This window comes from Nannospalax galili, unplaced genomic scaffold (genome assembly GCF_000622305.1).
Source record: "Nannospalax galili isolate Female #2095 unplaced genomic scaffold, S.galili_v1.0 scaffold140, whole genome shotgun sequence".
Lineage (NCBI taxonomy): Eukaryota > Metazoa > Chordata > Mammalia > Rodentia > Spalacidae > Nannospalax > Nannospalax galili.
This window is the reverse complement of record NW_008352267.1, coordinates 2,172,915-2,184,074: the sequence shown is the minus strand read 5'-3', so window position 1 is coordinate 2,184,074 and position 11,160 is coordinate 2,172,915.

The window sequence follows — 11,160 nt, the reverse complement described above, 5'->3', positions numbered from 1 at the left end:
AAAAAGAGTTTGACAGCTTATACAGACTGATAACAAATATGGAAACTGATACAGTTCTACAGAAATCTTTCAACTAAAATTGTCCAGGTAGACATAGATTCATGACAAAGTTTTATCAGACCTTCATAGAAGACTGATAATCAATGCTACTTGAATTATTCAAAAAGAACAAAATAGAGGGAGAACTTCCAAACACAATCAATGAAAGCAGTGTTACCCTAATATCCAAACCAGGCAAAGACACACACATAAAGAAAACTATAGGCCCACATTCCTAATGAATATATGAAAAAATTTATAATAATTGCAAATTGTATACACGCACACATCAACGTAATGACTCACCATGATCACATAAGTTTTATTACAGAGTTACAGGGATGTCTCAATATAGGCAAGCCTTTAAATGTAATAAATTTTATGAGTGGACTTAAGGATGAAGATCACATGATCATCTCAACAGGAACAGAAAAACCCTTGGAAAAATCCAACATGCATTCAAAAAAAAGTCCTAAGGGTAATTTTATTGACCTAGAAGCAATCATTGGATGTTAAGGAAGGGAGAATCAGGCATTTTATAGGGACTAGCTCCTTGAGAGATTATCTAATTCCAAATGGACATCCCTGAACACAGGCACACATGAGCCCAATGCGCGCGCGCACACATACACACACACACACACAATGTATGCATACTTATGTAACAATAGTCAAGGAAGAAGACAGAAATTGAGAGTAAGAGTGGATTTAAAGAATTGGAGTGGGACTGGGAGATGTGGAAATGTGCATGTACAGTAATAACCATATGAAAAATTCTCAAAAAAGAGTAGTATTATCATTTACTTAGATGAGTAAAATATAGTTTAAATAATTATTTTAAATACTGACTGTATATACACTATATAGGACATCTAAACTATTTAATAAAGAAACATCCATACTTAAATTATAAAACATTATGAATATAATTTCTATTAGAAATTGATATATTTTGTATAATTTGGAAAAAATGAGTAAACCAAAATCTTTGTCTAACTAGATGTATATGGTTAAAGCTACTTTGATAAATACATGAGCATGTTGTAGGGCCTTTATATCAAATTGGATGATCTCAGTTAATACATGTTCACATACATATGTATACATATATTTTAATATTCAATGTAGATTTTAGTACAAATTATGATGCAAACATATATCTGTATATCTGTCTCCATAAACGTGACAAGTGAGGAGTATAAAATACATGAATTCTTTAATCCTGAAAAATATTTTCCAATAAGGTATATGGGTTCAGGGTAAGCAAGTAATCATAAGGAAAGACAAAATCAATGAAAAGAAATATCATCCACATTTATAACTTCATTAAAATGAAATAAACATTATTTTTCATTAAGGAATGTACCAAATGGAATACTAAATATCAGAAAATCTTAACAATATCCAAATATATAATTTATATAACATGGCTTAAGAAATGAAAAGTGAAAAATGTTCAGCAGCTTAGGATAATAATTGTCAATGTAGTTGAATTATGAGAATCACCTACCATTTTTGAGTTCTCAGATTAAGTTGGTATGTAAATCTATGCATTCATTCTGTGCTGTATAGTGCATGCATAGGCTAGAAGTACATGCCTACAACCTTCTTCCTTGAATTAGAAAGGAATCTTTTGTGTGATGTCCTTTTTTGTTTTCAGTTGTTATTATCTGGTGTTTATATTTGAAAGCAGACTCTGCAACTAATTCTAAATTTTAGTAATAATACTTAAAATCCTTGTTCTTTAGGTCATTTAAAAATATTTATTGTGCCAGGTGTGGTAGCACACGCCTCTAATCCCAGCACTCGGGAGGCAGAGGCAGGCGGATCTCTGAGTTCAAGGCCAGCCTGGTCTACATAGTGAGTTCCAGGACAGCTGAGGCTACAGGGAGCTACCGTGTCTCAAAAAGACCAAAAAAAAAAAATATTTATTGAGAATTTCATACATGAGTATTGCATGTCATCATTTCTTCCCCACCAAGTTCCCTTTCTGTACACAATATTACCTGCTTTAGCTTTATAATATGTAGTCATATTTGATAGACCTTTGTTTTAGAACAATGGTTTTCAGAAACTCTGTTGTATTTTATTCAAATATGTATTATGAACATACATGTACACACAATGATTCACTCATATATTATTTTTATAATTTTGATTATAATTGCTTTGAATTTACACACGAACTCGTAGAGAAGTGAAATTTTATAACACATTTTTCCAGAAACACAGATAAAATATATTGTTCAAAATATTTTCTTTTCTTTTCTATCAATAAACTGTTAAAAAAAAGACTGGTACAGTGAAATGTGTGTGTATGTGTGCATATTTGTGTGTGTGTGTGTGATTTTGATAGAAGGAATACATACAGGGATAATAAAAAATACACGATGAAGGAAAAGAAGAATTTGTATATAATTTGATGTCTTTGAATTTCTTGCATGTTCTGATAAAACAAAGTATCTTGAAATACCTGTCTTTCTCCTTTTAATATTTACCTCACTACATTAGCTTCTAGTTATGAAAAAAATTACTATGGTTAGAAATCTGAGAGTGTTTAGAAGACAAATCTTATGTATTTTCAAAAAGATGAATTAGTATTCCCGAAAAAGATTTTCAAGAACTTGACAAGTTCACAGTAATTCAGTAAAGAAGAGCAACAGGTAAAGGCTTGACAGAGAGACAAATGCAAAGAACAAAGTGTGACTTATTTGACTTCATTATATCAGGATTAATAATGTGATGATGCTAATTAATACTCAGCTACACTTGTGCAAAACTTGAAAATATAAATAGATAAAAGGATCCTTAAATAGTGTTATAAATATAAACATTCAAAGCATTGTGGCACTGGCATTGAAAATGACTGAGAAAATTATGGCCTGGTAAGTAAAGATTCTTACAACCACAGGTTATCTGCAAGAAAAAATATAGATTTCTGAGATATTTTTCACATTAGGTTTTGATGTATTAATAAAAATTATCCTCATATGTATTTTGAAAAATTTCAAGGTGTAATAACATATTTTAAAATGCACTGCAGATGAATATTGGCACACTAAATCTGTATTACATGTCATAAAAATTTCCAGTAATATGAATAATGAATATATTTGACTTTATTTCATGTAAGACACTGGTTAATCAAAATAGATGAAAGAAAAATAACATCAAAATGCTTTGGAAAACGTTTTGCACTTATAAGGAAATATTGTGCAAAACATGAATATATTTGTGTCAGAAAGCAAATATAATGTAACAGTAATGACAACAAATGGGAATGTTAAAATAAAATAAACGACATTGCTCTTTATATCTTCAAATAGATGAAGAAATGTGAGAAGATTATGTGACTGTGCTTAGGCTGTGTCAGTGCCTGGGAAAGTTAGTAGAATCATGGTCTACCCACAATATCTGGTATTCATTCTGCACATGTGTTTCTAGACCAAACAACACCCAGGAACTACTGGACTTAGTGTATTCTCAGCCAACAAATGTTGGACTTACAAATCCTTAAACATATGAAAATAAGCCAGTCAAGCCCCTACTGATATAAGGATCACCAGATTCTCTTTCTACTAATCAGCCAACCCCAACAAGCCTGGCTTGTTCACTTTTCTGAAGTGTACTAACAGTTGTATCAATTTGGCTTAGACTGAGGGTATAGAACAAATTAGTGATGAACTCATCTTTTCAAAATATGGTTATTTGAATAACCCTAAGATGATTTCTGTACTCCAGATGATCATAAGCATGTAGTGCAACAGGGAAGCACAATTAATATCATATAAAGTAATGATTTATATCACACCCCAACTTGTTGAATGACAAAAAGTGTGAGGTAGTTGATATAGAGAATCAAACATTATAAGCAATTTAAAAAGTTTACAAGGTGCAATTTCCCAAGTATATGTATACAGGCATGTGAAGGAGAGACAGATACAGGGATATATACACAAAGAAATTCAGAGAGCAGAGAGAGATAGAAAGACACACACCACACACACAGCATCTTATACAAGAGTAGACAATTCAATAATGTTTACACAATTTAACACAAGTCATTTCAAATTATTTTATTCTGTTTACAAATTAGTATTAATAATTCCAGTTAATTTTCCATTTTATTTAATTTTTATAAATATATATAATATATAATATTATATGTATGCAAACTGAGTGCTCCAAAATGCTCTTCAGTGTATGTCCATCCACTGGAGGAAGGTTAAAATATCCAGCATCAAACCCTTAAAGAAAATTGACTCTCACTCTTTCAAGATCAATTCATAGCCAATAGTTCCTCAGTTAGGATTGGGGCTTCTTACCCACTTCTCTACTTCTGTGCTGGGATTTTATCTGTCTTATCCTGCATAGGTTTTGTGAATGCTCTGACCATTGCTATGCATTCATTTTTTTTCCTTGTCATCAAATGCCACCTCTGGCTCTTAAAACCTTTCACCTCAATCATTTTCTACAATGATTTCCTAGCTTTGGGTGGCAGAGATTTCATATAGGTATCCTATTCAAGCATAAGCACTTTGTAGTCTCCTCTCTGAACACTGACCAGCTGCAATTATCTATATTAATCTCCATCTGTTAATTAGCACTGCTTCTCTTCTGAGAGTTGGAAGATGCATTCATCTTTGTGTATAACAATAAGTCATTAGTTATCAGTTAAATACTCTATCTATTAAGCAGAATAACAATAGTAGGGTCTCCCCTATGGACTGTGACCTGTCTAACCTTAGATTCCTATGCCTGATATCAATGTCAAGTATGGACTTCATCTTGTGAAATGGTCCATAAATACAATCAGAAAATGTTTGGTTACTCCCATAAAATTCATACTACTACTTCACCCTTGGGCATATCTTGTCAGACTAATTGTTGCTTTCAGGATTCACAGCTGGGAAATGTTGATGATTATTTTTCTCTTCTGGTAGTATGCATAGCACCTTTCAACACAATGAAACCTATCCAGTAACAATGAAGCCTTGAATTCATTACCACCTTGATTTCTCCTTGTTTGTTCTACAACTCATGTATGTAGTAAATTCGGTAACAGTGTCTTACCGTGATGTGTTGGTTGATAAGCTAGTGCAGGGTAATTGCCAGTGTTTTGTGGGCCTATAGGATGTCAAGTCAATAGCATCAGTAGAGGGACTTCAGTCCTGGCACAGCGCTTTCTTTACTAGCTTGTTTGTTCCAGTATGAGCAATGTTGCCCAGTCATAGGGTAACTTCTTTTAATCACTTCACACATGTACATATGCATATACATATATATGTGTATATATATACATATATACACATATATATGTATATGTGTGTGTATGTGTGTGTAAAATGATGCTTATGTAGTGTTAAGGTTTTCCATATGACTCTTTCTAAAAGTCTTTAGCTATAATTATGTCTCTTCATAATCCCAGCTCTGGCTTGTCATTCCATTCCCTACACACTTTAGCTTGTTCTATTTCATTAATCCCATTTCCACATTTATTTCTCTGTATTCTATCTCCCCTCCCATGATGTCTCCCTCATTTGACTCTGGCTAGCTTCCCAATGTCTGACTTTTCTAATAGAAATATGTGTATCTAAGTGTTCAAAGATAGCATCCATTTATGAAAAAGAACATGTTACTTTGTCTTTCTATGTCTGAGTTACTTCACTGAGTGATTTTTTCCAGTTTCCTCAATTTATCTCTGAATTTTATCATTTTATTTTTCTATTTCATTGTGAAAATGTACTATACTTTCATTATCTATTCATCAGTTGATGAACATCAGTGTTGTTTCTATTTCCTGGCAATTGTGAATAGAGCAGCTTTGAATATAGTTAAATAGGTATCTCTGTAGTAGAACATGGAGTCCTTTGGGTAAATGCTGAATAGTGATTTGGCTGACATGTGTAGGAGATTGTTTTAGAGCTTTATGAAGAATCCCCACACTGACGTACATAGTATATGCACCAGATTTCATTCCTACCAACAGTGAATAATAGTTTTACTTTCCCCAAATCCTATTCAGAAAGTATTCTTTTTTTAATTTTTGTTTTTGTTTTATTTTGATTTGTTGAGGATAAAATGATATCATAAAATGGTTTTAATTTGCATTTCCCAGATTACTAAAGACATTGAACATTTAAAACATTAATTTTCTGCTTTTTGTGTTTCATAATTTAAGGCCTTTGAGCTCAATTCCTTGCCTCCTTTTTCAAATGGGTTATTTGTTCTTTTGATGTTTACTTTTTTGAGTTTTATGTATATTATTGGTACTAACCCGCTGCATGTATATAGCTGGTGAAATTTCTTTCCCATTCTGCACATTGTCTCTTCACTTGAGTAATTCTGTCTTTGAAGTGCAGAAGCTTTTTAATTTCATGAGATCTAATTTACCAATTTTTGGTCTTAAACAGATTACCTTTGTTTTGTTTTTGAGTATTATAACTTTTGTTACTTTTTACATTAAAAAATCCAGGAAGTGATACAATGTAATGATTAAAGACAACATAAATAATTTTTCTGCTATGCACATATTTACTCATTGTGAAGATTCACATATGAAAAGGCTATCATTATAAACAAACAAATTTATGAGATTGCAATTTAATTTTAATTAAGTTAAATTGTTTATTTATTATGTTTTAGGTGTATGAGTGTACTACCTGCATATATATAAATTTATCCCTGTTGTGCAATACCCACAGACGTCAGATGTTGGCTCACTTGCAACTGCAGTTACGGACAGTTGTTAGCTGCCATGTGAGTGCTGGGAACTGAACCTAGGTATGCTGGAAGAGCAGCCAGTGCTCTGAACCATTAATTCACCTCTCAAGCCCCTTAATTTATTTACTGTTGGGAGCTATTAATCCATTATGTACATTGAGCTGTGGAAGGATTGCTTGTTTACTTAGAGTTTGTGTTTTGACCTAATCTGCCAAGTCAGGAGGAATGTGTTTATATGGTGGAGTTCACAACAAGTATTTGACGGCTCCTTGACCCTCAGATACAGGTGGGAAAAACAGCTGTTGAAACTAATTGAGTTCTTCTGTATAAAAAGGGGGAGCTAAAATAAACCGGGGCTGCAGTCTCTACTGACAGTCCTCCCAAGTATCTTTTCTCTGTCACTTGTTTTTTCTTTTAATCCTCATTCCCCCTTTCAGGTACTGTCCATCTTGGCCGGCTGGCACCATCAATTTATTAATATTTATGCATCTTATTAATTTTGAGGCATGGTTTTCTTTGCAAACAGCCCACAGCTCCTCTTGCTCATGCCTCTGCTGATCTAGTGCTGATATTATTACTTTACACCACCATAACTGACCGTTATGTAAATCCAGAAGAAGAAATAATTTATATGCTATTCAAGTTGTAAGTATTCTTTAATGAGTTTTATGTTCTTTATGATTATGTGATATGTTTAAGCAACAAACGTTTTTAAATATGTATGGAGTTTCCAGAGGCCTTAAAAAGAAGATACCACCATACTTCTGGGATAATTTCAGTTCCATATGAAAACTGAAAAACAATGTATAATTATTCAAGGAGGAAATATCAGTTTGAGTTGAAACAAAGGAAGAATTTCATATTACGTGAAATACTTTTTGGAAGGTTCAAAGACTTTCAGTAACATAGCTATTATAAATGAGCTTCAGCTTTTGCTTCATGAAAATATTAGAAATACCTATATTTTAAATCTAGTCCTTAGATCCTTTAATAAAGAAAGATGCATGGCAATTTTTTTCTAGGCAGTAGTTAGAGGATTTTTTAAGGGATTTAGCCTGAGAATTTTAATATGATTATTTTCAATGAAAATCTTATTCAGATATGCTTCCTTCAGGTGCTACAGTGCAAGGGAAACCAAAGAAGATATATTACCTTAAAGAAAGCCAACTATTCCAACAAATAATCAAGGAAGACACAGGTGAAATGCCTCTGTATTCACCCAAATCCAGATGACTCACTGTTGCTCAAGCAATTGGTCCCAATGAATTTTCAAGAACCATTCTTACCTACCAAGGCCTTGAGAAACTTATACACTTCTCTACCTCCAACCATTTTTTCTACAGAAATGTCGCTTTAAAAGGGCTAAGAGACTTAAACCATTTTATGACCCATGTTATGAATTTTAATAGTGTCATTAGGCCATGGTGTGTGACTTAGTGTCACTCTAAAGTGTGCATTATAAAAAACCAAAAGTTAATAAATGTATTAAATCGGTGATAACTTCATTCACAGGTCAGATGTACGAGTAGAGGAAATTGACTGACTAATGGTTCTCATTAGGCATGCAGGTTATCTTAAATTTCTATATTAATATCACCTTCAAAGGAAAAACTTCCTGACCATATGAATAGAGACTCATTTTTTCCTTTTGTTTTACTCCAATGTTCTTAGAAATGGAAAGAAATATACATGGCCTGTGAAAACTTGTTTAAAGTAACATTTACATAAGCAAAATTTTTGTAAAACACATAAAAGACAGTAAATTTGAACAAAAATACATTTGTTATCAATAAAAATCATTGAATATCAATAAAAACATTTAATATCATTTATTAAGAAACATTAATAACAATAAAAATTAACATCAAAAGAATTTTTTTGTAAGAGCAAAATCCTAAGAACAGCTAAAACCTACTGTATATGATTATTAAAATACTGTGCTGAGCTTTGATGTACATTGCAAATGAAGCATATTATATCTTGTTTTAGCAAAACAGAATTATTTAAAAAATGCAACAGTAGCTACATGTATTTAAAAAAGAAGTCTATTTTTATTGTTTGTTTTACTTTGAATTTTTTGTATGTTTTATTAAATATTTTTGTGTTTCATAAAAAATATCTTAATCATCTTTATAAGCTCTTCCACATTGACACCCTTCCATAATCTTATCTGTAAATTTCATTCATTCTATCATTTATGTTATGATCTGTCAAGTCAAGATATTGTTCCCAGAAATCCCTCAGTGTAAGTTCATCATATCTATAGTCACTCCCTTAAAGAAAGTCAACTCTCCTTCACCCAGCAGTAATCAGATAAATAATGCTTAGTTGCTGTGAGAAACCAGAGACAAATATATTAGTTCCAAATTCTACTAAAAATTATACATACATTGTCTCTACATGAGTCCATGTGTATAGAGTTGAAGGTTATATAACAAGAAATAGTGCCAGACAGGAGAAGGCTTCCCTTCAAGTTGCTGGCCAGGTAGTCCCAGGAACTCCCAAAATTACACAGGTTATTTCCATAGCTCTAGGTCACCTCCAAGAACTTGAAGGTAAGATCTTACTGCTGAAGACAAGGCATACTTCAGACACAGGACTTGGAGCAATGGAGAGGGAACCGACCTTGTAGCCACCTCACTGAAGTCTAGCACTAATAGCTTCAGGGGATACAAGCTGCTAAGGGAGAACTTCAATTGATTTTACAAACTCTGCTTTAGGGCCTAATAACCACAAAAATGAACAGCATGGAAATCCATATTGGGACAGTAGTAGCACTTTTATCTTTTGGATAATCAATAGATATCTAACTGGACTTTAAAACCCATTCAGTGAGAAGAAACTCATGTGTAGTTCTGTCAACATAGCCAAATACACGTCTTGAGAGTTCATAGATCTTAGAAGAAACCCCCCAAGCTGTCACATCCCTAGACAAATTTCTTACTGTGTGTTAAATATGGATACAGAGAAGTTTCCCAATCACCACTCATCAAAGAAGCTTTTTTTTGCAACAGAGAGAAATTTCTCTAGAGTTTCACAGAAATCTATTTAAATAATGGAGACTAAATCAAAATTAAATCCTCTCTTTTCACAATACAGCTGACATGACAGGGCAAAGAGTTAGTATTAGAATTTTCTTATCAAATCCTTCTCTTTCCCATTACAATGTTATTAGAAGAATGTTGGGCATTCAATGAAGGGGTAGTGAATTTTTTCTATTTCCAGATATGTAATTGCATTGCACAACATGGCCTAGGTAGACAAAAAATGACTGTTATACACCAGAGAAGATGAGAACTTGGTATCTCCTCACTTAATGAAGATATGTTCCTCAGAAATCTAAATTTGGTGCTAAAGGCCTAGAAAATGCATGGAGAGATAATAAGTAATATCAAAATCAAGTAAGACAAGCACTAAATTCTAAATCCTGTGTCCTTGTAGCATGATTCTTCCAAAGGGCCTCTAGTTCCAAACGTTCCATAACCTCTCCTAATAGCACCACCAACTATGGACCAAGTATGAAATTCAAGTCTATAGACAACTTTTCTCATTCAAAGAACCACAACAGTCATTTATTCTCATAATTTTGACCAGGTACAAGTTTCTTTATTAGCCATTACTCTATTCAATTAAAAAATTCACTTGCTTAAAATTATCAGAGCTGGTCTAATGGTATAATCATAAACACTCAAAATATATGTAGAAGGCAATTTACCCATCTATATATTTATTTTAATATCGGTAGTGCATTCTACTCTAATGCCTGATGTATCCCAGGGGGTCTGCTATGGAGAATTGACAGAGGAGAGTTAGCTATGGAGGGAGGGGCTTCTGGGTTCCATTTTGTGATAGGAGCCACAACCAAAGTGTGGCAGCCAGGCTTGATAATGGAATGGCCCAGCATTTACTGACCTGGGGCAAGGCTACAGGCCCACAAGGCAGTGGGAGAAAGCTAATGGTGACAATGGGCAAGCTGAGGGAGCGATCTGGAGTGGCAGGCTCATGATCCAGAATGGTGGGCTCTGAGCAGTGATGCAGAGCTGGGCAGCCAGTGTTTGCTTCCTTGTGAGTTACTACCCCTCCCAAAGCTACAAACTATAATAAATTCACATAAAAATGTTATATGGTTTGTCTGATAGCACAAGAGACATGAAGGTGCTAAATAGGACAAACCACAGAAGTTTGGAAAAGGCTAGAGAGCTGATGGTGATAGGTAGGAATGTTGGAGAGAGCGGGCGGTGGGTGGCGTGGATGGAGGAGGCACCGAGGAACAGATGGAATTCTCAGCAGGATACAGCTTTATTTCACATGGGGCACCTTTCCCTCAGGGAAGGTAAAGATGTCAGTGAAGGGAAAGATGTCAGGGAAGGGAAGGGAAGGGAAGGGAAGGGAAGGGAA